The sequence below is a fragment of the Diadema antillarum genome, unplaced genomic scaffold (assembly GCF_040938485.1).
Source record: "Diadema antillarum isolate AM-2024a unplaced genomic scaffold, OU_Dant_1.0 seq00001052_RagTag, whole genome shotgun sequence".
Taxonomy (NCBI): domain Eukaryota; kingdom Metazoa; phylum Echinodermata; class Echinoidea; order Diadematoida; family Diadematidae; genus Diadema; species Diadema antillarum.
The window spans coordinates 262,912-290,456 of record NW_027271882.1 but is presented as its reverse complement, the minus strand read 5'-3'; the positions used below and the strand labels follow the sequence as shown (position 1 = coordinate 290,456).

The 27,545-nt window shown below is 38.6% G+C and overlaps 1 protein-coding gene across 1 annotated transcript in view; it reads left to right on the top strand.

The window, feature by feature from the left end:
- The window catches only part of LOC139743157 (uncharacterized), a 129,991-nt gene that overhangs the window by 3,913 nt on the left and 98,533 nt on the right, over positions 1 to 27,545 (top strand). The gene's annotated exons all lie outside the window — the stretch shown is intronic.

The following is a 27,545-nucleotide window of genomic DNA, read 5'->3' as shown; positions in this document are numbered from 1 at the left end:
AGTGGAAATTGAGATGAAAAAAAAAATCAAGTTTTCAGCAAAACATATTGTGGTCATTATCTTTCATACACTGGAGCTCCCAAACCCATGTGCAAGATCCATCATGCTTTTTGATTGATCAAGGCAGCAAGTGTTAATGTATTGAATGTCAGTTTCAGTGATATTACTATTAACAAGCCACCATGTGGTAATGTGACTATCGATGGAAGAGGTTCTCTATGTCTGATTTTGTATAGTCCTCAACTGCAAATTGTGTGATATACAGTTTATTCTTCACTGTCTTGATATCTTTTGTCTGTGGGATGCACACAAACCATCTACGTTTGCTCTAGACCTTTGTTTGAGTTCACCTTAGGTTTAAGTTTACTTTTTTTTTTCCCCCTCTTGTAAATCTCTTCCCTTTTAACACTATTTCTGGTTCATGGGATTGTTTATGTTTAACAAACAAGGTTTGGGGCAGTGACTCAGCAGGTCACAATGCAAGGCCCTTCCCTTTCTCAGTCGAAACAGCTGGACGGGAACCTAGCCAGTGTACATGCAGGCTATGTTGATGACCCCCAGCTGTGTTGGCTGAACTCAGTACTGCTGCTGCTGCTGAGTACTGCTCCCTTTAGGCTGTACCTCTCGCCAACCCACACACTGAGAACGGATGACGAGAGTAGCTCTTCTTTCTTTTCTAAGCATGACAGTATGACAATTCAAGCTGCTTCATGCCTTGGACAGCCTACTGCATAATCTTGCAAATATATTCATACTATTGTACACGTATATTGCACCATAGTGCCCCATTGTAAAAACATCAAATTAGACTGACCTCCATGTATGATTCACACTGGTTTTGAAGAAAATACAATGGTGTAATATCTTTGTAGTCATTACACCGAGGTCTCAAACCTGCACAAACAGCCCAATGATACTCTGATTTGATCAAATTCACATTCCATATCTGCTGGACACAAGGTCGCCTTCATGAATTCACTATTTGCCTCTCTAATGGCGGCAGGCTAATGGAGGAGTTTGCTGATTGTCAAAGCAAGCATACAAAACACAATGATAAATTGCAATGAAGAGAATAGGAGTAGAGAGTTAATTATTACATGCAGTCAGGCGAAACGACACTAATACACGCTTGTAGCATCATGAGACAAATGTGCATTGTTCAGTACCTGCATGTGCCTTTGAGTGTATTTGGTTATTACTTTTGCTCAATTGTATGTCCATGGAATCGCGGAGGGGAATTTATGAATAACTGCAATGTTTGAAACGAAGTACCGGTAGGTATCCAGCATCCATGTAACCCTAGTGATTTACTCCTGTTTATATCATACACAAATGGCCAAAAATATGTTTTAAGAATAGACAGAGGAAATATGCATTATGCACAAGTAGGCCTATCAAACAGTAGCTCAGGTATGAAACATTCACAATGATTTTCATGTAGAAGTTTGAGCATTATGTTCTAAATATGTTTGCAGGCTGAATGTTTCAATGGTGGGAAACCTTGGCGATTCTCTCTGTGTGGCCATTGAGATTTCATTGGTGTGGGAGGTTGTTTACAATCACAGCATAACATACTTCCATTCAGCAATGTTTATCCATGTGGAATGATATGTTACATCTGTGCAGGCTAATACGACACCATGTAAATGTACTCAGAATGGACAAATATTCTGAAGAAAATGCGATATCAGTTATTGTGAATTCAACCATGCAAAAATATAAAAGCGCAATGTTAAGACTTATGGAAAACAGAGTTCTTTTGTTTACTAATAGACAATGATTTTTCCCCCAATTTTGGTAGGAGCACATTTTTATCATTGAATTTCATTTTATTCATTTCTTCAAAGAGACAATTTCTCTCTCTCTCTCTCTCTCTTTGAAAATTAGGAATGTAAGTTTCATGTCATGTGTGTTCACGTGGGTTTCCTGTAATGTGTTTGTGTGTATAATGAACAGAAAAATACAAACTCTCAAACCTCTATTGTATTTCAGTCGAATCGATGTACAGTGTATAATATGTAGATTGAATGTTGGGCAAAATGTGTTTGCATTGATAATCTTCAAAGCTTTAGGAATCATGTCATGATTTCCGAAGATACATTTTTTTGGAAGGAAATGGTCGAAATAAAGACCAAAAAGATAAAAGATATGCAGATTGTACAGGAATCCCACAGTGCACCTTCTCAAGTAGAGAAAGTAATTTTCAAACACAAATCTGACATAAATCATCGAAGCCTCCGTTTTGTCAGATCACAACAACAATTTTTGCAGAACTCCCCCCCCCCCCCCCCCCATGTCCAGGGGCTGCTTCTTCCATTTGATACGTAATACTGATTGGAATTGATTGATTTCCTGCTCATTCAGTGCCATGCACATGAATATGCGCACCATTGTACAGACAGACAGATATACACCTACACCCACACACACACACATGCACACACGCACACACACATGTACAACTTGCAGGCCTACATACTGTACATACAATTTTGTACAAACACTTCCACGTTATATCTCCAGTCCAGGCATACGGAGAGTATTTGGACATGGTTTCACTTGTTTTTTCTCTCCCGTTGGTTGTGATGGGGTTTTTCATAACTGAGATGGGCACAGCATTATGAATGACCAGGGAAATGGACCTCCTCCCTGGAATGACTAAACAGTGTCCTATGTTTCAGTATTTGTTTGTTTGTTTGTTTGTTTGTTTGTTTGTTTGTTTGTTTGTTTGACATAAGATTGGCTTTATAGATGATTCAGTCAGAGGATTAGCATTTCTTCTTTTTTTTTTACACTCTGAGGAAATGGCAAAGGGGGGCCAGGAAATCTCAGCAGGTGGACATTTTATCTCGGAGGCACTCTCCCAAAGCTGGCAAAACACAACAACAACAAAAACAACAGACTCTTCTTCGGCATGCACTGTTGAAGACTCTGAAAATGAAATGTCATAAAAACCTGATGTTTTATTGTGGATGTGCTTTTCAATCATGCCAGCTAAAACATTTTAAAAGTCAGCATTTGCAAGGCACCATTTGAAGTTGGGGTGTGCAATCTTTGTCACTGTTGTTGCCATACTATAAAGATATAGGTTTAATATTTAATACTGAATGGAATTCAACTGAATGAGATGACTTGTAAAGTTCCTCCTCTACATCCTTATTATTGTTTTTTCTGTCATGTGACAGATACATAAGACTTTTAAAGGGAACACTTCGTAAAGGACCTTCATGTGACCAACTTTCAGTCTAATAGAGTCTAGGCAGAAGACTTAAGAAAATGGCAAGAAAAGAACCGAGTGTAAAAGATATTTTCATCATGAAAGTGTGCCACAGTGTGGTCAGTTTAATTGAGGGGAAGGTCTGCCACGCAGTTGTTACCAATACAGATGTTTTCGATGCAAAAGTGAAACTTTGCAGTATGTGCAAAAGTGAAACTTTGCAGTATGTGCAAAGTTCTCGTTTGATTGCTGGCTGAAAGTATGCAGACTATCTTATAGGCCCTACATGCATCAGTCTTTGAAAAAGACAACTCCATCTGTATTAGCCTTAGATGTAGTCAGGAGACAGTCTCTTTTAAAGGCTGGTGAGTGTGCTAAAGAAACATTGCGAAGGCCTATACACCTGTATACACTGGAGGTGGGAATCTCTTCCCACTTCCCTGTACACTATACCCAACCTTGGAGCCAAGGTAATGCTGTCCAAACTGCCACAGTAATAGCTCTGAACAATTAAAGCCCTGGTCTACTGTATGTACAACTGTCACGCTGCTGCTACACTTCTAATGACGGAGTTACTACCAAAATATGCAGTTCTGCCTCATGTTAAATTTTACTTTAGTGAATAGAATAAAATACTGATGTCCGGAATGGTAGAGCTTTCATCAGAATCAGACCAAAAAATAAGAGAGTAAATAGAATTTTGAAGTTTTAACATTTTAGTCAGTAATGTTTAAATGTCAATCACATTCTCAAATTGGCAGCTGGTGATGATGTCATCGCCTCACAAGTCTCCAAATGTGTTGTATCTATACAAATCTATACAGTGAGTAGGTAGATTTCCTATTTTGGCATGAATCAATAAAGATTGAGATACATCATATAATCATTGTACAAGGTAGTTTAGTAATTAACTAGCACCAATAACTTTCAGTGGACAGTGGCTGCAGTTGTGTAAATCATCAATCAAAAAAAAAATATATTTATATAAAGTTTTTGTGTAAAACCTGTGGAAGTGCAGTCGCATGACATCATTTCCTCTTCCAAATTTGCATACAACGAAGCTGAAACATTCAGATTCCATAAAATTTTTCCAAGTTTTTTATTTTTTTAATGAAATTTCTATCATTGCATTGAACATATGGAGGAATTGCACTTTATCTTTATGACAGAATTGTTTGAAATCCAATCCATTTGAAAAATACTTGCACATCTAACTCTTTGCGAACTGTTACACACACTGCCCAGTTTATTTGTTAAGGTTTTCACTGCATAGTCTTTAGTAGTGTTGGGGGGTTTTTTGTGCGTGTTTTTCTTTGTTAAAAAATTATGGTTTTATATCATCCTTCAGTGATTGGTCTGTCACATCTCATGCCTTGAAGGTAGACTCAGTTGTTACATGGTTGGCAATTCCATTGTAAAGACACAAAGACAGTCTCCCTGAAAATACATTTCATTGCAGGAACTATTTGAGAGTTTTAATGTGCAGACTAAGACATTGGTCAAGTGAAATCCTTGTTCATCTGGTATTGAAAAAGACTGTGAAATGAATCTTTGAAGAAACATGAATATAAATATGAGAAGTTAGATGGTAGATGGTCATGCAGTGTGCACGCATGCACCTTGTGCATTGAGAATATAGGCAGTTGACATCCCATGCGATGTTATCAAATTCCCAAGTGTGCAAATGCTGGCGAACTGGGAGATTGGGCTGCGTGCTGTTGATGCAGGAGTCTGCAGGAATATACATCGGCCGGCATGAATAGTGCCGTGACGTATCTAGGGGGTTCATCGCCACTGATATTAACGAATGAGGCCCATCTCTGCGATTGCCGTGGAGCTGCTGGGATGATCATGGGCTTACCAGATGCCAGCGAATTTTTCTAGCATCATGCCAGAATTCAAAAGGAAGGGAAATCCGAATCCATAAACTTGAGCCTGGCTAAGTGAGGCTGATAATCCCAATGATGTATAAAACACAAAAATGATGAATTAAAAAAAAAACAAGAAAAAACAAAGGATGTCAAGATGAGATGAAATCAATCATAATTGTCTATTTATTGATAACTCTGTGTGTATTAAAAAGCTACATTTATTTTGTTGAGATATGATTTTAGGGTCTGGAAATCTATGGTATGTAAAAATTGACCAAATATAGCAACATGATTATTTATGTTCTCACACAACAGGGTGTACCATTTTGTGATAAGTCACTTTCAGGTAATATTTATGTTTAGAAGACAGAATAACATCGACCATGAAAAAGAGATTTACACTGTACACTGACATTGTATACAAGTGGTCGCGAAGAATTTTCTAGTTGTTGAATGATATGCATTCTCATGCCTGGTTCTTGTACCAAATCATCAGGACACATAAACGTCAAACAGAATGTGGCTGCCACTTGTTCAGTACATCAGGGACCTGTTGCATATTTTTTTTTTAGCCTGAGAAAACCCAGGTTGTTGTTGTTTTTTTTTTAACAGAGCTTTTTTCCTGTGTTTTAAAAAGTCAGTTGCAGAATCATACTAACCTGAGTTTTCAGTTCTTACCAGAGTTTTTGTCAGGTAAAAAGTTTGGTGCAACAGGCCCCAGTTTTGTGACATTCGAACACGTAGGCTGTCTCAACCAGAGAACAAATCTTTGCTGTTTGCATGCCAGACTGCAGCAACAGTGAATGCATGAAAACAGGGTTTCAAGTATTCAGTCAGTAGGAACTAATATCAAAAATCAACTGACAAACAGTACTGGTTGAGGTGGGGATTCACGTTTTGAGCATTCCTAAGTGAGATAATGAGAAACCTCTTATGAAATATGAAAGAGAATGTAATTTTAAGAAGGATTCAACGTTTGTTTGATGAAAATTGGTTTTCAAATGGCTGAGATATCCAAAAAAGTGATAATGATAAAAGGCGACAGGCCACGCCTTTTATTAGGATCTCTTTGTTTCACATTGTTTTTGGATATCTCAGCCATTTCAAAACCGATTTTCATCAAATAGACTTTTGATACCCCTTAGAATTGCATTCTCTTTGACATCTCATAGAGTGGTTTCTGAATATCTCACAAAACGTTAAAAGCTAAATCCTCACCTCGACCAGAACTGTTCACACCCTTTAAACCAGGTCTATAGAATTGAACGAGGAGGTAGTTGAATGCATCATTTAGTGGTAATGTTTTATGTGGTTCCTGATTTTGCAAGTACTTACAAGTATATATGGAAAGGACACTAGTAGTATTGTGATGATTTCTTTGTTTGATTGAAAGTGTGTTGAAAATGTGTGCCTCATTTACTCAGACATAGTAGTAGCGTGGACCTAAAAGTTGGCTGGAAGCAGAACAAAGGCAGTAGCTGGAAGTTGTTGTTTAGAGATGACAGTATACATTGTAAGTTTGAGCTTCTCCGAAAAATGCTGGAGATGAAGTAGGCCTAAATGTTTGTACTTTCACCACTGCTGTTTGTCTAAGTTCCTACTTCTAGTTTCTGTTAGCAGGGAGATGGGGGGGGGGGGGGGGGGGGGGGGTGGAGGCTGAGGACCAGGATTGGTTGTTTCTGCAGTATGTGGAATACAGTGTAATAAACATGGTATGCCAAGCTTGTGCCCTTCCTGCTCCCATTCCTTTTGATTTTCCTCCAAGAGTGAAACTTTGCCCAGGGCACTCTGTCCTCAGCCCAGGTCTCCCTGCCCCAATCAACTGCCCTACCAACCCCCCCCCCCCCCCTTTCTTAAAGATGCATTACACGTTTGGTATAAAAAATTGTCTTGGATAAACATTGTCAAATTAAACTTGCACTGTTTGACCATTAGTGAGGGTGACTCATTTTGAATGAAGGCAGCATTATGTATTGACATCTGTCTCCAGAGTGGTTGTGGTATTCACAACTTTTTGGAGCTGTTTCCCTTCATCTCAAGAGAGATCCTATACAAGAGTTGACTATGTTCTATCATCATAGCGGTAATACCTGCCAAGTTTTGTCACAATTTAACTTTGCGTTTTCAAGAAGAAGATGAAAATTCAAATTCTCAGTTGAGTTCACATTTTTCTTTTTTTGTCAAAACGTTTTCTAAGGCGAATCTTTGGTACGCTGTATATCCTTTATGATACGAAGAAAGTATAAACACAATATTGATTGCAATAGTATCATCATCATAATACACTTACGTATATTGGCATACCTATTCTGATGCTACTCGGCTAGTCGCCTTTTCTGGATGAAAACAAGAACAGAGAGTGAATCTTCCTGAATTGGGCTTTCATTCCTTGACCTTTAATTTTCTACTCTTTTAAATGTGTTTTTAAGGATTGTCTTTGGGATTCGTCTGTACAATGTATTTGTACATATAGATTATGTGCAAATTTTCATTTGCAACTGTGAGAGTAAGTTGACAGGGTTGTGAAGTCTAGAGTAGCCCCATCGTGTGAGTGTTTGGAGGACAAAAGACCAGTTGGTCTCGATGGAGATGTCACCTGATAAGTGCATGTGCACTCGACACCTTCTTTCATGTCTCTGCCATTTCTTTGCTTTCTTTCTTTCTTTCTTTCTTTCTTTTTGTAGTTGGTATGTTGTGTTTTGTTTTCAGACAAAGACCGCCATCACCATTTCCCGCTTTCAGGAGTTCCCTAAGCCGGGCTTAATTTTTGCCTCTCTCTCTCTTTTCTCTCTAATGGGAAACAAAGAAGACAGACACTTCCTGATGCGGTTTTATCAATAGACTGTGTGCAAAATGAATGACAAAAGATGCAAACAATTTGCAGTTGTTGCATTTCATCTGGAATCTTCGTCATTTAGAAATGGGGGGGGGGGGGGTGGGGTGGTGATGAAAGAAGGACGAGTGAATGGAAGCAGACAGCATGCACACACACACACAAGCACAAACACTTGCCTTGGTACACATTGAAAAAAAGAGCAGGTTATGTTTTGTATGATTTGTGTGTTAGCAAATGCCTACCGGTACTGTACAGAAGCTGTAGGGGCACATCTTCGAGTAGAACAGACAGACGTATTTGCTGTCTACAGGTTAAATGCGCTTGGCTACAGATATTGAAGACTGCATAGAACCAGATTCATCTTCAAAGAGGTACAGAATCCCAAGATGTTGAAAGCTGAAGTTTGTCAGCAAGTGCTTGTGATCTGCAATTTAAGAATAGGATGTCCAATATTAAGGTTCTCAGTATAAAATCTTGGATCTAGGAAATCCTGCCCAGTAGACAGGGCCCCATTTGATGACTGCTTCAATAATTATGTATACTATATATGTTGTATACATTTATGTATGTATGAGTGTACAATGTATATGGAATAATCAATGCTATATAACTTTAAACAGTGGTGTATTGTACAAGTCACCTTATAACAAGAGCAGTGATATGTCTCAAACTGTTGAAATAGATTCCTTCAGGAATGTACCAGTCTCAGCAAAATGAAACACAAATGACAAGAGAGTTGATACTATTTGGATGTCATTATCTTCTCATGCTGCCCAGTGATCAGATCATCACTGCTTTATGTTTGCTACAAGGAGCTTTTTTGTTTTTTAAATTAATATTACTCAAATTGTGTCTTAAAACATCTGCACACGCATCTTAGAATGTTGATTCCTACCAAGTTTTTATTCAATTTACTGGATGACAGAGCAGCTTTAATAGTTCATGACTGTGTCCTGTGGAGGTATCCTTTGTATGCTTGTATAGTATATTTTAGGTTTGCAATGTCTCTCTGTCCAGGGAGGTGAGAGAAATAGTCTCACCTCCCTGCTCGGTCTGATGGCAAAACCCCGATGGATAAATTCATCCCCTACTTTTCTGCAATAGCATGTTCTGTGTCCCAGTGAGAGATGTCTGAAAATAAGAATAAAGAATGCAGATACTTGATACAGAACAAGGACTATCCTTGAAGCTATCTGCATCTGACAGAAATGAGGAAATGGGGAGGGGTGGTCAGGGAAGTGAAAGGGTCGGTGACCTCCCTGGACATGACTCATGAGTGAGGAGGGAGAATGGTACATACCTATGCAACTCTTGATCAAGTTGTGTTTAAATAGCATTTGTTGAGTGGAAAAATGCTTTTAATACCACCACTCCCTACCCCACCTCATCCTTCTCCTGCCCCGGTGGTTTCTGGTCAGTTGGTGTGTGCGGGATTTACTCTCTGGTATGCCTTATTTGTGTCCGTGGCCATTGATTTGTACGATTGACCGGATAGTGACCCACCCGCATTGAGCATGTGAGGGTGAAAGGCAGGGACCAAAATCAATGAGAGGGCTGGGTCTGTTGAGTTTGCAGAAAGCAGGAATTGATCGGCGGAGCGGATCATAATGCACGGCTTACAAGGGTATGGAGTTTTCATCATTTGTGATGTTTGTTAGTGTTATTCTTTATGTGAGAAAGATTAAATAGAGCACTAACCAGATACCGGTGCCTGTTGTGACACGTCGTGAGCTTGAGTGTATGGGTGTTTGTGTGTAGCACACATGTACCCTGACCCATGTAGGCTGAAGTACAATTCGTGTGTAGAATATTTCAATAGGTACAGTAATACACATTGTGTGTACTATCACAGTGTGAGCTAGTTTTATCATTTATGACACTCTTTGATAGTTTTTCAAAACAGTGAAATATTATAACATAAAAGAGATTACTGTACATAGCAAAGATTTGGTCACATCTCAAGATCACAGCAAAGCAGATGATATCTCTGTGATATCCACCTTAACCCACTGAGAGAAATTAGACTAATTTTGCTACAACACATATTTATACCCCCGCCAAACGAAGTTTGAAGGGGGTATATAGGAATCAGCGGACGGTCGGGTGGTCGGGCGGTCGGTCGGGCGGTCGGTCCGTTGCAAATCTTGCGTCGCGAACTACTTCCTCAGTTTTCAACCGATTCCCATAAAACTTGGCACAGATGTGTGCCTTGGGTTGTAGATGTGCAAGACGTATTTTTTGACAGTACCCAAAAGTACGTTGCCATGGTAACGGCATATTATGGGCAAAAATGGGTACAAATCTTGCGTCGCGAACTCCTCCCACAGTTTTTGATCAATTTTTATGAAATTAGGTACAGATGTTCATCTGAATATGTTAATGTGCAAGACACATATTTCCGCAGTGGCAAAAAGTGCGTTGCCATGGTAACGTCATGTTATTGGTAAAATATAGGGCAAAATGCTTCATGGCAAAACTGCTTCATCAGTGTTCTTCCAATTCTCATGGAATTCATATTGAATGTTTGTCTTAGGATATAGGTCAGCATGACACATTTCTTGACAGTGACAAAAAGTATGTTGCCATGGTAACAGCTCACATATTATGAGCCAAAATGATGGAAAATTTTGTGTTGCAAACTACTTCCTCAGTTTTTGCCCAATTTCCATGAAACTTGGTACAGATGTGTGCCTTTGGTTGTAGATGTGCAAGACGCATTTTTCGACAGTACCCGAAAGTACGTTGCCATGGTAACGGCATATTAATGGCAGAAGATCAAGGAAAGATCTTGCGGATTTAACTACTTCCTCAGTTTTTTGACCAAAGCTTATGAAATGTTGTTTTGACCAAAGCTTATGAAATGTTGTTTGGCGGGGGTATAACCAGTCGCTGTAGCGACATTTCTAGTTCCCATAGACACCTGCCCGAGTATACTCAGGACTCGTCCTCAAGGGGTTAAACATAAGTGAGAAAAAGAATCAACAACTTTGCCCCAACCACCGTAAATGCTTGAAATGTGAAGATACACTGTGGTGTTCAAGGAATAGTTTTCTTCTTTAAACTCCTCTGTGTGCTATATATTAATTCTGTGTCCATAAAGGTGTGTGTGTAAAGTTTGTGCACATTTGATGTACTGACACAGAAAGGATTTAGCCCCTTCTCTGCCAGTGTATGAATCAAATCAAACTGGTACACACCACTGTTTAGTGCTGTGTCTGTCATGCTGTGTCACTGTCATATGTGTGACCCTCTGCTCTGTGTCCAAGTCGACAGTGAGTGAAATACACAAGTTTGATAAGGTCACGATACCATGCCCTCATATGTCTTCCTTTGATCTGCATGCAAATCTTTACTGAATTTCCATAAACTTTGAAAACACATCAAAAGGAAAGTATGACATATAATGCCATGGACATGTTGTTGATGCTACTTATATATAAAACTACCCTATTAATAATGAAGTTGTGCACACAATATCCCCAAATTTTTGTCAATATAAATCCAACAGTTTGTGATTTAGTTCATTTTGCTGTACTTTGTCAAAGCAAACAGTGTTAATATACATGTAGAGTTTCCCTTTCAAGAGCTACAGTTGTGTATACATGTAGTCCATCCCTGCCCATTACAGATTTAATTCCTTTTATGCCAGTGATAGAAAGTGAGACTGTCGTCACAAAGCAAAAATGATTCATCACTCATGAAACAGCGGAAGACAAGATGGGCATCATTATGTGATTGGCATTTTGGGGTTTGACATTTTCAAGTACAGTGTACTCCTTCAAGCAGGCTGCAGTAAGATTGAGGCATTTCACTCAATGAACTACTCCATTGCGTATGTGTACGTGGTATATATTACTTGCAATGACCTTTCATATGAATTTCCTCCTCTGATTTTTGAGTTTTCATTCCTCCACTTCAAACTTCTGGTGTCAAGACAAATTTTATTGTCCGGGGCTCTCCGAAGAGAGTGTGGTTAGCAGTGATGAAGGATATAAATGTGAGAATTGTAATATGTGCTGCTTGTAACATCTTCTAATCATGTGTGGTACAAATTGATGCTGTGTACACTTTGTAATATGCTAACTGGATTACTGTGCATGGCACTGGTAGAAGTAGGGTGTGCTTCTAAAGAAGCGGTTACTGTAGGCCTACAATAGGCTACATGGGTCAGTGCATTGACCATTTTGGCCTGATGAGTCATGGGGGGGGGGGGTGTACCTGTCTGTAGTAGCTCTCTGCTTATTAACCAAGTGACCATTAAAACACACATGCTGCTACATAGACCCCTGTTTCTATAATGACCACTTGCCTAATTTTGTTCATGGTTGACTCTTTTGTGTGATGTTCTTTGAACACTACTTCTCAGTGATGTTGGCTCAAAGTTTTAAAGAACTTGGCTAGTTTGCCAGCTGCTTTTACACCTCAGAATCCTGTATATGGTACCATCCAGTGCCAATGCATACTTATATCTCCTTGAATTCATGTGTATGCATAGCATACTGTTTATGAAAGTATATGATGTAAAAAAAAATATTTGTATCATCTTTACACTTTTTTAAACCTATACAATGTACATGGTATAAGGGCGACTCACTACGTGGAAACTGTCATACAGCAAAGCCATTAGTATACCATTTGGCAACAATGTAAACAAACAAACAAACCAGTGACAGCAGTTTCTACAACTGTAATTGTGTGTACTTGTGTGTGTATGTGTGCATTGGACAAAGTGGGGAGAAATTGAAATGCGACGGTCAGAGATGGCCAAAGTGCAGGAATGATATAGGGCCTACATTGTATATTCACTTTTCACCTTCTTCATGTCACTTCCCCTTGGCACTTAACTTCATCTGATAGGATTTTTACCAATCCCACATTCCTGTCATACATAGCAGAGATATTTATGAGCAACTACTTTATTGCCACAAACTTAATGTGCTCCCATGAATACTGTGGTGTTGTGCCTGGGTGGACTTTGTTTATTCAAAAAATGGTGCATATTGGTTCCTCTTACAATGGACTTGGCTTTCATTTGTTTTCTGTTATTCATTTCACTTCATTGCCCACAAACACAGATCTGTGTATGTTGTGATTATGCATTTCATTTATTTTTGAAAGCCAGCCTTGTCTTCAGCTTATTACATAGGCCTATTTATCCAAAACAGTAATGGAGATTATTTGAATAAAGCAAATATTAAACACTTATTAAAGATACTGTTTACCATTGGGAGCAGCGATTTAAACAATGTCTGATTTGAATTATTTGATACATGTGTAGGTCAGTTGTATCATAAAACATCCTACCATATAGAAATGTCGCAACAAAGCCTAAAATATAAGGAGATATCGCTATTTTCTTACTAAACCGTAACTGTAGACAGTTTAGTCTAGAAACAATTTTATTATAACTATTGCTCACATTTTCTATATTTAACAGTACTTAACATTGATTATATTGATTAATTTTTTTACACTGGTTGTTTCAATCCCTAACTCACATTTTAGACCTATTTTGAAGCACTGAAGCTGGGTTTTTGTCTCATCTGCAAATGGTAAACAATGCCTTTAAAGCAGAGCTGTTACAGAATGATATGATTTTGGAGTCCTAATTAGTGACTGTTAAATGTTATGAGTCCTGTTCTAGATAAAGCCATACCCCAGGATTCAGGCAGTTGACCTGAGTCTGTGAAAGGTTCATAAACCTATTGTGACAACAGAAACGTGTAGGGCCGAGAGTGAGAGTTGAGAGCCCTCATGTCGATTTTGAGCACAAAAGGAAATACGCATCATAATGTTAATGGTTAGGGACTACAATGAAGAAGGAAAATCTAGTAATACTGTGATGTTCAGTTTATATCATCAACTGATCTATATGGCCTGTACAGGCAATTTTTGTTGGGCACAGTAGAGCATGTTTGCATGCATTTAATATGAACAAGATATTTTCTTTTACATCACGTGTGCCCCAGAGAATCTGTGGACTTTCCGAGGTGACATTTCTCCTGTACGTGTGGTCGGCAGTTTCGGTTCGGTTAACCATCAAATATTCATGGCGTGGCCTCGTGCCAGGCTATTCTGCGATGCATTCTGACCAGCTGGACCTTCCTGAAGAAAAGAGCCATTTGACCAATGATGCTGCTGACGCATCCTCCCAACTGTACTGGAATCGCAAATTGTTGTAGTATTCCCATCACTCGTCCTCCTTGCGAGTGCAAAGAGAATTTTCAATTTGTGTGAAGGGTGTGTACACCCCGTTCGATTCCCTTTGAGTACATACCACATGCCGACCTGCCACTAAGTAGTAGAATGCTGGTGCTATCAAGCTTGCAAACTTTAAAGAAGATTGGTAAAATATCTTGAAATGACTGAAGCATGTGCAGGTAAAAGAATTTGAAGAAGAAGTTCAAAAGAAGAACTGTAAACTGATGGAAGTGCCTGAAGAAGAAAATGCACTGTAAATGATGGAATTGGTAATTCAATCACATCACACAAGTTCAGATGACCTGATGATTAAGTTTTAGTCTTTTTTTTTTCACATATCTTGTCTTTGTAAAAACAAGAAGAATGCCTGTAAAAATGTGCACTCGCCAAGAGGATGACTACTATAATTTAGATCTAAATCATCTTTGTTAACAGGTACATTTAGTTCTCAACCAGTTTTTTTTTTTTGGTTTTTTTTTTTGGTGTTTTTTTGAACAGCAGAAGAAAGTAAATGCTACATTAAGTTTGTTCTTTTTCTGGAAATGAAACTAGTTGAGAAAAGGATAAGTAGTACGAAAGAGGAATTGAAGCAGAGACTAATGAAAACAAAAGGAGAAAATGTATCTTGTAACTATACATATATTTGTCTGTTCATGATACTGTTTAGTGGCAGTAGATGTGTGTGTGTGTGTGTGTGTGTGTGTATGTGTGTATGTAAATTAAACTACTATATATTACGAGATTATGTGAGACAGAGACTGAAATAGATGAAGATGAGAAAGTGAAAGAGAGAGATAGAGAGTGAAGGGGGAGAGAGGAAGTAGATAGCTGGAGAAAGAGAAAAGGGGAGGGAGAGAATGCGAAGAGGTTGAGCCATACTGCGCAGAAGGGTGATCTGTCTTGGGCAGGCAAAAAAAGCAATTCATTCTTGTCACGTCATTCAGGGTTTCCCATCTGTGAAGAAATAATACTCTCACCGAACATGGCCCAATAGGGTGTAGTGTATTATAGCGCTCATATAGGGAGTGCTGGGGGAAAAAAATGGTAGGGGGGGGGGGGGAGAGAAATAGACTTGCGAAGACCATCAAGAGGTGGTAACTGCATTGGCCCAAGCCCGTGAGCAAATATTGCAGATTGTTTTTAAATATTGCAGATGTTTAGAGCATCTCTGCCACATTTTTGCTCCCTGTAATGTCATTCAGACCTGTGTAAATGCCAAGGAGAGGTTAGAGATAAAGTTATTCTCCTACCAGACTTGCCTCATTCAAAGGCTGATAAACTTTTTTATACCCCCGCCAAACGAAGTTTGAAGGGGGTTTATAGGAATCAGCGGACGGTCGGGCGGTCGGGTGGTCGGTCCGTTGCAAATCTTGCGTCGCGAACTACTTCCTCAGTTTTGAACCGATTCCCATAAAACTTGGCACAGATGTGTGCCTTGGGTTGTAGATGTGCAAGACGTATTTTTTGACAGTACCCAAAAGTACGTTGCCATGGTAACGGCATATTATGGGCAAAAATGGGTACAAATCTTGCGTCGCGAACTCCTCCCACAGTTTTTGATCAATTTTTATGAAATTAGGTACAGATGTTCATCTGAATATGTTAATGTGCAAGACACATATTTCCGCAGTGGCAAAAAGTGCATTGCCATGGTAACGGCATGTTATTGGTAAAATACAGGGCAAAATGCTTCATGGCAAAACTGCTTCATCAGTGTTCTTCCAATTCTCATGGAATTCATATTGAATGTTTGTCTTAGGATATAGGTCAGCATGACACATTTCTTGACAGTGACAAAAAGTATGTTGCCATGGTAACAGCTCACATATTATGAGCCAAAATGATGGAAAATTTTGTGTTGCAAACTACTTCCTCAGTTTTTGCCCAATTTCCATGAAACTTGGTACAGATGTGTGCCTTTGGTTGTAGATGTGCAAGACGCATTTTTCGACAGTACCCGAAAGTACGTTGCCATGGTAACGGCATATTAATGGCAGAAGATCAAGGAAAGATCTTGCGGATTTAACTACTTCCTCAGTTTTTTGACCAAAGCTTATGAAATGTTGTTTTGACCAAAGCTTATGAAATGTTGTTTGGCGGGGGTATAACCAGTCGCTGTAGCGACTTTTCTAGTTTTTTAATATTTTGTATAGCTGCAGGCTACAATTGACTCTTAAAAAATCACTGATGTTTCCATGACCTTTCATGTTAAAAAATGCTTTTCTTTTCTTTATGACTCTGTTCTGCAAGTGTCTCTTCTTTCACTGGAAGCTTTTAGATCTTAAGCATGTACAAATTTTACAAAACAATGTTAAATGTTTAAGACCAAATCAATTGTAATTGGTCCTTACCTGACGGATACGTAGGATGGTCCATGTTCTGAGTGCACAAATGGTTAGAGTGCTGCTTGCATGAAGTCTGTGGCCCCCTTCATGACAACTTAAAGTTTCTCAGTGTTTGAATGTATAAATGTCTGTGTGTGTTTGAATGTTATTGTCCCCGCCGAACGAGTTCGAGCAGGGGACTATGAAACGGGCTCCGTACGTGTGTGTGTCCGTGTGTCCGTCCGTCCGTCTGTGCGTCTGTGTGTGATCAAAATGTTCAATTTGCTACTTCTCTGTCATTTATGAGCCAATTTTGATTCTGTTTGCTTTATATGATAGCACTACATGGGAGCTTTGAAACTTCTACACAAAATTTCAGTTGTGACCTTTGACCTTGACCTTTGACCTATATTGTACATTTTGCTTCAAAATGCTACTCCTTCGCCATTTCTAACCCGATTTTGATTCTGTTTGATTTATGTGATGGCACTAGGTGTGGGCTTCAAAACTTGTACACAGAATTTTGACCTTTGACTTCTTTGACCTTTGACCGTGATTTTTGACCTATATTGTACATTGGCTACAAAATGCTACTCCTTCGCCATTTCTAACCCGATTTCGATTCCGTTTGCTTTATGTGATGGCACTAGATGAGGGCGTCAAAACTTTTACACAGAATTTTGACCTTTGACTTCTTTGACCTTTGACCTTGATTTTTTACCTATATTGTACATTTTGCTACAAAATGCTACTCTGCCATTTCTAACCCGATTTCGATTCCGTTTGCTTTATGTGATGGCACTAGGTGAGGGCTTCAAAATTGCTACACAGAATTTTGACCTTTGACTTCTTTGACCTTTGACCTTGATTTTTGACCTGTATTGTACATTGGCTACAAAATGCTACTCCCTCGCCATTTCTAACCCGATTTCGATTCCGTTTGCTTTATGTGATGGCACTAGGTGAGGGCTTCAAAACTTCTACACAGAATTTTGACCTTTGACTTCTTTGACCTTTGACCTTGATTTTTGACCTGTATTGTACATTGGCTACAAAATGCTACTACTTCGCCATTTCTAACCCGATTTCAATTCCGTTTGCTTTATGTGATGGCACTAGGTGAGGGCTTCAAAACTTCTACACAGAATTTTGACCTTTGACTTCTTTGACCTTTGACCTTGATTTTTTACCTATATTGTACATTTTGCCATTAAATGCTACTTCCGGCGGGGACATATGTTACGCACCGCGTAATTTCTACTTTTCCTTGTTTTATATATTTGAAAAGACAAGGAGAATTTTATTACCTTGACACATTACAAAAAAGATTTTCTATTCGCTCACATGGAGTTATGGAATCTACTTGAGGGTCTGCGACTGCTCTGTGTTATGTGTTATCCATGTGCAGGAGGTTTAAATGTCATTGCTTGGAATTTGATTTGCTATTTTTGTGATTGGCCAAGGGTGGAAAAGTATGTCATTTGAGTCGCTGCCAAGATGGTTCGCTGGATGAATGGTCACTTTGATGCCAGGCGGGTGTTCCTGCCAGGCAAACGAAAGGGGTGCAAGGAGATTTTTTTTTTTTTTTTTAGACACATGCTTGAGAACCCACATCGTCGTGTACATCCGTCCTTGTATGTTTTGAATTGCAACCCCATCTGATGGCTGTAGGATTTGATTGATTTATCCTGTCAGCGTTGTGCTTCTGGTAGGTGTGCAGTTTTGTTGATGATGGTACAGGGAAAGGGGTGGGCGTGGGGGGGGGGGGGGGGGAAGGGACTTGTCAAAAAAACAGGAGGGGGAGAGAGAGGGGGCCTTTTACAGAGGAAGACAGGGAAATGACATCATACCTGTCCTGTAATCTTTCTTGTCCACGCTGACCGCAACATAAATAGACCAGCATAGTCTATGTAGTAATATTGATTGAATTCTACTCGGCTTTTGAATAACTTAAAGGGCTTGAAACTGATCCCGAGCAGTGTGGCGTGTACTGTACACTCCTATGTCCTAGAGTCCTAGGTACGTAATTTTGTGACTCATTGCATTTGCACTCACTTCCACTTTCACCCTATTTATTCTGGTAGGGCTGTGGCATATACGTTTTAACATTGTTGTGTAAATTCATTTTGATGCTACCTTGATTTGTGCTTGTATCAAAATGTATGTAGGTGCCATCACAGAGGCACCATTGTTCATCATTGCCAGATGAGATGTTCTATACAAAGTTTTCGTTAAATCTTTACTGTGTGTAGAATAGTGGTACTAAGTATTACCTCATGTATCAATGGTATTTAAAGTTCTACGTATTGGCTGATTGATGTACTGTTGGATCCAGTGGTTATCTGCCATTATTCACACGAGTCATATTTGTTGTTGTTGTTGTGGCTCATAGTCCTAGACAATGCCAGGAGAAGAGAGCCAGGTATTTCATGAGCATCACTGCAAATCACGAATGGCATATTGAACCAAATTTTCTTGAGATGATGAAAAATAAATCAGATCATTTGTGGAAGAAATTTGGGGCCAAGAGAATGCGCACTCATAGCCATGATGCAGTTATAGATTGAGAATTTAGCAAATAGAGGCCCATGCGGAGAGAGAGTATGTGTGCAAAGCGATAAATAGATAAATAGAAAGATAGAGGGATGGATAAACAGATGAATATAAAGATAGAGAGTTAAAGAGGTAAAGAGAAAGATGTCTGGATAGGTAGATAGATATAACATAGAAAGAGAGCACAAAGATTGATTGAAAGCAAAGATGGATAGATAGAGGGATAGAGAGGGGGAAGGAAAGAACATAAATATATTCAGAGGGAGAGAGAGAGAGAAGATCAGAGGAGGGGATGGGTTGGAGAGAGAAAGGAATGTCATGTGCAGGGTTTGGATTCTTCTTTTTATTTCATACTTCGTTCACGATGAGGATGTATTAAGGGAAACCTGGTGACCCCTGAGGAAGTTGAGCGATGCATGCCATTAATAATTTCTGAGCTCGTTAGGGAGATGAAATTCTCACAAATCCTCTGCATCTGTTCGCGAGCATGTTACAGCCAAGGAGGTGTCATCACTGCCATGCACTGCCAAGTAAATATTGCATGTCGCCGGTGGCCATGGCAACCAAGTTAAAGGACAGTGCATCTGTCTCCAAGGAAGGATGTGCACTTACATTTGGATATTCCATGAAGACAGTGAAATTATTTTAACAGAAATAATATGCCAGTGGAAAATGTGAATGGAATCGAGCAGTTACTAACTGTCTTGGAGGAGTCTTGGCATTAGATTGTTTTTTAGACAGATATAAAAATGCTGTGAATCATCATCATCATCATCATCATCTACAGCACCTAATACTGTTGTCAGGAGTATTTATCATCAGCAAACAAGGTTTTTAAAAGCTGTCGCCACGTAATGGGCCATTCAATAACACTGCTTTTTACATGTGAATTGCGACGGATTTCACATTCTCGTGAAAAATAGTCATTAAAAAAATCCATTACCTCCAGTGAAGACATGCCTTTGTATTTTTGTAATTACATATCTGCCAAGATGAAAAAAAAAAATCCAAATGTACAAAAAGAATAAAAAAATAAGAATAACGCATTCTTGTCGTAGCACATAAAACTAGTTGTAATTTTAAACAAGTGATGTCTGGTCTAATTACTGTAATTACCCTCTTGAGCTCCCAAGGTTACCATGGTTACAAGAAAATGGCATGACGTCTCCTGTTTCTTTCTTAATTCATATCTAATTCTACAGAAATGTTTTGCAGATCCATCATTTTTATAACTTTTTCAATTTTCTTTGAGCTATCTTGCCCTTGAAGTGTAGTGTGAAATCCTTTATGTTCCAAGTCACTTGGCTTGGCTTTAATGCCAAGTTGTTGTTGTTTTTTTTTCAGAAGCTTTCCATACTCCATCCAAACTTTCCCAAGTTGTAGATTATCAAGCCCACTCGTAAATACATTGTAGCAATGTGCCTCAATCCCATAGGAAGGTCATGGTAACACAAAAGGGATTAGGGATTAGGGAGATTCAGTAATCTCTGTTCATTGACAATATTAGCTTCCAGACATCTGAACTAATCCTAAAGGTTAAAGCTACTGTTTACCATTTTGAGCAGTGATTTAAAAAAAAAAAAGAGTTATCACATTTAATGCATGAAGTTCAGTTATATCGCACAACAACCTACCATTTAAAAATTTTGCAATAAAGCCTCAGATGTAAGGAGATATCACTGATTTTCTCAATAAACCATAACTGTAGACTATTTATTCTAGAAATGATTCTAATAAAACTATTGTTCTCATTTTGCATGTTAACAATACATTAACATTGATTATACTGATTAACATTCTGACATTGGTTTTTTTTCTGTTCCCAACTCACACTAAACTGTTTTTTTTTTGTTCATCTGCAAATGGTAGATAGGGGCTTTAAAGTCAAGATATGATACATTGTTGGAAGTGAAAAAAAAAGTATATATTCTTCAATTTTCTTTGTTTGCCGGAGGCTTGTATTGTTACCTGATAAAAGTAGAGTGTGGGTCAGAGGGTAGACATCACTATATCTTCCATGGACTGAATGTCATGAATTTACCTGTACGTCTAGGCCCTGTGTCTTTCTGAGGCCCAGACAATCACATACAAAGGAGACAACAGAACACATGTTCAGTTTATGTGCAAGCCTGCTTCATGTGCATAGTGATATCGAAACTGTTTTGCTCAGGCGTGCGTGATTTATGCAGCGGAATGTGACAAGTCGTGAGCAGAAGAATAGAGCCTCATATGAGTATTCATACTGTGTATATTTGATCACTCACAAAAGAGCAAACTATTGACACCTTATTAAAACCAGCTATAAATATTCACCCTCTCTCTGTAGGCCAGTAGAAATTTATGGTGAGGACGAAGTCAAGTTGAAATGATATTGAATTCTTGAAAAATTCTGGCAAGAATGCTTCTCGAGATACATGTTACTGTATACTCCATATATTTAGCAAGTCCAGTTTTTCGGGAATCGGGACTTCCCAACAAATTTGCAAGTGGTTAAATTATTGATTATTGTTTACGAGAAAATGGAGAATTGTATGCGTGCATGTCGCATTCATGTTGGGATCAGAGTTCATGTTTTCGCATGTTTTTAAATCTTGAATTTTTTTTCTTTAAAATATTTTCGCAACTAGCACCCGGCTCGCGAAATATGTGAAAATGAAAACCTTGTGAAATAATCCATGTAGGGCCTTTACAATACTTGCTCCATGTAATTCTATTTCTATCCATGAAAACATGATGTTGCATCAACTTGTTGCATGGTTACACAAGCCCCAAAATCTCAAACAACATCTGGCAAACGCTTGGATTGGAAATGATATGTGGATAAATAAATCTCTACGTAGAGAAACTAACCTATTCAGAAGTGGAAGAAATGACACTTGGTATGTGGAACTATCCATACTCTTTGGTGTACAAAGTAGGGTGGAAGGTGTTGTATGTATACATATTTTGCTCGTACTGCAGTACTATCTGCAGCGGCTTGAAGCATGCGACCGACCGTGCATACCGGTAGTCTGTGTGAATGCTAACGAGGGGACTGGGTTTGACATGTTTGGGAAGGAGAGAAAAATAGAAGGGAAGTCAAACTGGAGAGAAAGAAAGAGAAAGAAAAGGAGAGAGGAGAAGGAGAAAAAAAATTCTAAGAAGAAAGAGATGTCAAGACTAAATCTTAGGGGTTGGGTGTAAAAAAAAAAGATCCAAATACTTTCAGAGTGATGCATGTGATACTAAAGTGTAAATACTTTGTAATTTTGAAGCCCTTTTGATGTGAAGCCCATTAACTCTGAACAATGTTGAAACTCTTTTTCATTCATGGTAGAAGACTAACGGTAAGCCTCATTAAGCTCATGTGATGTTATGTGTCTGCGGTCATTAGACTTTTTTCACTACATATTGATATAAAATCATTAGTGCATGCACATACACGAATAGGCAAGACAAAGAGACAAAATCATTTGTATATTGTGAGCATTGTGTATGTCTTTAGTGTGTGAATGCAGCACACACACACACACACACACACACACACACACACACACACACACACACACACACACGCAATTGTGGGACTATATTGCCAGCCTTTGTGTGACCTTTCTTTGACATGGAGAAATTCATGCATGACCCTAGCTGAGGTCATGGTGTCATTTAAGGTCAGGAACTTGGAATTCTTTCTTCTGACTGGAGAAAAAAAAAAAACCAGAGAGAGAAAGAGAGGCCTCTTTTAGAAGTGTGTCAACCTTGGCTGAAAACATCCTGCACAGTGAGGGGTTAGGATGTGAAAAAAAGAGACAAAACAAAAATACCAGCAGTGTATAGGTTTATCAACTGAACTTTGACCAGCCAGTCCCAACATCAGCTCTTTAAAGGTAAACTCGCTTCTCTCTAAACCTTTGCAGAATGTGTGAGAGAGAGCACGGAGGTGGCTGTGTTTTGACAAAAATAGAAGTGGCTAGTGTTACTCAAAATGGACCTCGTGCAGTAATAGATACTGCTTTCATTCAATTCAATCTTATTTTAGCCAAAAATGAATATTATAAAACAGGCCCTTTTGAGGGAAAATGACTGCAAAGCAAAATTAGGGGAAAGAAAAAGAAATGATGAAACTTGTATTTCTGATATAGAGAAGCAATTGAGGTTATGACTGAAAGTCGTACTGTATGCTTGTTGTTATTATTATTTTTTTTTTTTTTGGGGGGGGATAGCCTCACAATCTCTGAAGTGCTTTGCTTGATTATATTGGCATGCAGCAATAGCATGAGAACATACAAATTGCACACTGATCACATAGTAGATCAGAGCATATAGCATGCAGAATTCTTTACCTTTGTACCCATGGCTGTCATGCTGTTGGAATTCAGAACTTAGAAGTAAGCAGGAACATTGAATTGTCCATATAAAGTATTATAGGTGGCTCATGCACACTTTCAGAAATGCAAGTAAGGATAACATGTTCTAGAATTCTCACTGGGAATTACACAAGTGGCTTATGTGCTAGTTGTAAAACTTGCTAAATAGTCTACATTTTATAAATTGTTTTTCATGTAGGCTTATGTGTCCACAGAAAAATCCAATCAAAATTCCTGAAATGTTAAAAACTTATAGTATTTTACCACATGTTGGTCCTAATTGTGCACATTGTCAACATTGGCTGTTCTCTACATTTTTGAGAGGGAAAATACATCTTATTACATGTAGGCCCTACATTTTTCTTATTTACATCTTATAGAGACTAGGAAGGATAAAAATTATTTATAAAGTATAAACATTCTCAACATTTGTACATTTGATCCCTGCTGGTTTATAGAAATTCCTTAATATTAACAGAATTCTATTAAATGTGAAATACAACATAGGGATGTAAACTGTAGGTTTTGTGTGGGAAGGACTCGTTACAAGAAGGCTGCATAGATATATTAGTGGCTTCAGCCAAAGTGAGCTGTGTTAGGTGTCTTCAGATATGATCTAATGGACAAGTGCGCAAATACCATTGAGCGGATGAGCTCTGTGAAGTAGGCAATCCCATTTATGTGGCCATTGTCAATTTGCCGTGCTCGAGAGTGTGCCGCGGGAGCGCAAAAATATCAGTGGCGTTACATGTGCATACACTTGTTCAGGCTGCTGTATTGATATGCGGTGGGATGCAATTTGTATGAGGGCATGTACATGTAGTACACCACTGCAACAAGGCTAAATCTATTCATGCATATGCCTGATTGTGATGCCATCGAAACTCCACACTGCTACCCTCTCCCCCATCCCCACCCCAGCACTGATACTCACACACACACACACACACACACACACACACACACACACACACACACACACACACACACACACAAACAGACACACACACATACTCACGCAGAGCACATGACCCCACCACAAGCTTTTCCATATCTATCAAATCAATAACGTCAACGCATAGAAATATCATACATCTTGTATATTTCCAAGAGTGCATCTAGACTCTGGCCCGGGACATCACCCCCACTTCAGCTGTAGTAGCAAGGACTCTACCACATGAAGGGCGGAGAGCTGGAACGCGCATCCCCATTTCTGGTTTATTTATGGAGTCAATCTTCTGGTGCAGCACAAGCAAGCGGGAACCGCAAGGGGGATAACCTCCATCTACACTGTACATATACTACCAGTGGCACAGTGTGTACAATATACAATGTATATGATATCTGTTGTGTGTGTCAGAAGAGTGCAAGATGCATATAAATGCAATGTCCACATTCACGTCTGACATCATATTTCATCAAATAATAGGATAAGCTGGAATGTCAGGTGCTTAATTAAAAACAACAAGCCTGTAAGATAGAGCTAATGACTTTTGGTAAGTCAAGAATAGTTCCATTCTGCCTGAGAGGTGATTTGTAGGCGGTAACGAGACAGAGAGAGGGGGGAGCAAGTTGAACAAAAAGGATGGGGTAGACTTGGTTGTCTTTTTCACTTCTGATTACCAGGCCAGGCACGCTGGTAGTGGTGAGCCGCGCTGACTCAGCCTCTGTTAATGTGAAATCTTGGCATTACAGGGGAGCTGGAGAGAGAGAGTGTGTATGAACCAGATGATGGGTTTGCGATTCTCAGTGAATGTTTAATGCACTGAGTCACCGTTTTTATTGGCATCCATCAAGCCGAGGATGAACTTGCACTGTGGGATTAAAATGCAGCGATTGTGAATCTACCTGGGTGTTTTTTTTTTCTTTCCTGTTTTTTTTTCCCCTGTTTTTTTTTTTCTTCCACAACTATGCATTGCAATTTACACAATGCTCAACAAGCTGTGTATAGAGTGAATTGGATTTTGTCCGCGCATCATATGCATAGCTACAGAAATGTTGCATCTGTAGCATGTACCTGCCTTTCTTCAATATTTAAGTACTTATGCTTATTCTATTGAGGCTTAAGAGGAAACTTGCTACCAGTTAGACCAACTACATGTATACAGTGGGATATGAATTAGTCTGAAAGATATAACTTATTCAGGATATGAGAGTGGATAAGAAAGGGAAAGATGGATTGAAAGAGATTGGTATAAAATATCAAGGAAATTAAAAAACTGCTAGTGTATCATTGCTAGCAGATCTTATTTGACTACATGCTTGTGTTGCATGCATAGTGCGGCATTTCAAGAGCCTCATACAGTCTGTGCAGTTATGCACAAAGGGGAACAAATTTCTCATATGATTCTTTTATACAAGTTGAGAAATAGATTTTTCCCTTTCAAAATCATGTGTAGAAATGTATTATGTAAGAATGCAAATGTCCTTGACATGTAGTGAATTTTCATGAAGATTGTGAAGTTTATACCCTACAGTATATTGACATGAAATGCATTCTAAACCATCACCATTCAAAGAGGGCTACTGCTTGTTTCACCCTCAGAGGATGCATAAATATCTTCTTGTGTCATGGCATGCTTTGGTGCTCTTATTATATTATTATTATTATTATTATTATTATTATTATTATTATTATTATTATTATTATTATTATTATTATTATTATTATTATTATTATTATTATTATTATTATCATTATTATTATTATTATTATTATTATTATCATTATTATTATTATTATTATTGTTATTATTATTATCATTATTATTAGTATTATTATTATTATTATTATTATTATTATTATTACTATTATTATTATTATTACTATTACTATTACTATTATGATAAGCTCCTGTTGTATTTCAGTCAAGGTTTCACTTGCCCTTTATATATTTTTATTTATTTTCTTTTTTTATATTCAGAATGACTTGTGTATATGAATACATTTATAGTAACAAACATTCATGCCATGACTTTGAACACAGTACTGACATTGACATGAAATGTTTTGGTTCTATTTACAGTAAGAATTGAACACACACACACACAAAAAAACCAAAAAAACAATGACCAAAATTTCCATGAAATCCAATGTCATAAGATTATTACGTGACAGATGCATGCAGAGTGGTCAATATAATACCTGTAGCAAGGTATACACTCGTATGTGCCGTAACAAACTTTGCAGGTGAAGAAGAGATTGCAAAAGGCAAAGGAAAGAGAAGAGTAGATTGAAAAAAAAAAAAATTGTGATTTGTGCTGTATAGGGGTTAGGTTCCTGTCCATCACAAAATTGCATGCACTGGAACTGGGAGTACAACTTGGGGAGTAATTGCGTTTGTGCCGAACGTAACAGCACGCACAGGCACGCACAATGTTGCCGATTTGGTATCGGAAAGAGACAGGCTCGAGTCTTTGTCAATTTGACTGAGTGTATTAGAGTGCTAGAAGAGAGTGCCATGTTACAAACCTAATATAATCTCATTCAAGATTGTCACCGGTTGTGCTGCAGCGCAAGGGACACACACACAAAAAAAGAAGATAAATCAGTGTTTTTCTATCTGGCGTGGCAGATTATCAGTACGAACGAAAAGGGGGGTGGGGAAACAGGAGGCTGGGGAAGAAGTGTTACAGCAAATCTGTACGTGGAGATGCTGTTGCAATTTAATAATCGCAAATCAGATTTACGCCCATTGCGAATTCGGCCTGTGCGGCGATTATTTACAGTAGTGTATCCATGAATACCATTTTCTTTTCTTTCTTATTTTTTTTGGGGGGGGGGGATGGAGGGGGAAAGAGGAGGTTGGTATTGATGAGGAGAAACATGTAGAAAGCATGCAGGCTGGGTAATGTGACAGGATGAGTAAGAATGTCAAGTGCGCATTCCATCTCATCATTCAAACATTCCTGTTCGCCCGGTAATGACACCGGTGTGATATCCAGTTGAAATGCAGAAGCCTCGCGCGAGCAAACCTTCCCAGAATCAATGAGAGTATCATTCTGCCATGCCATCAGTAGGAAAAGAATTTTCATTCTTTGTAACACTCTCATCACACAGCCCGTATGTCTGTCTATACACGAGGTGATGATAAGTGTTATTATCATTATTACCAGGCATTTAGATATATGCTTTAGGCCTACATAGTTTAACTATATTACAGCACTTCAAAAAAAAAAACCATTCAAAAACAACTA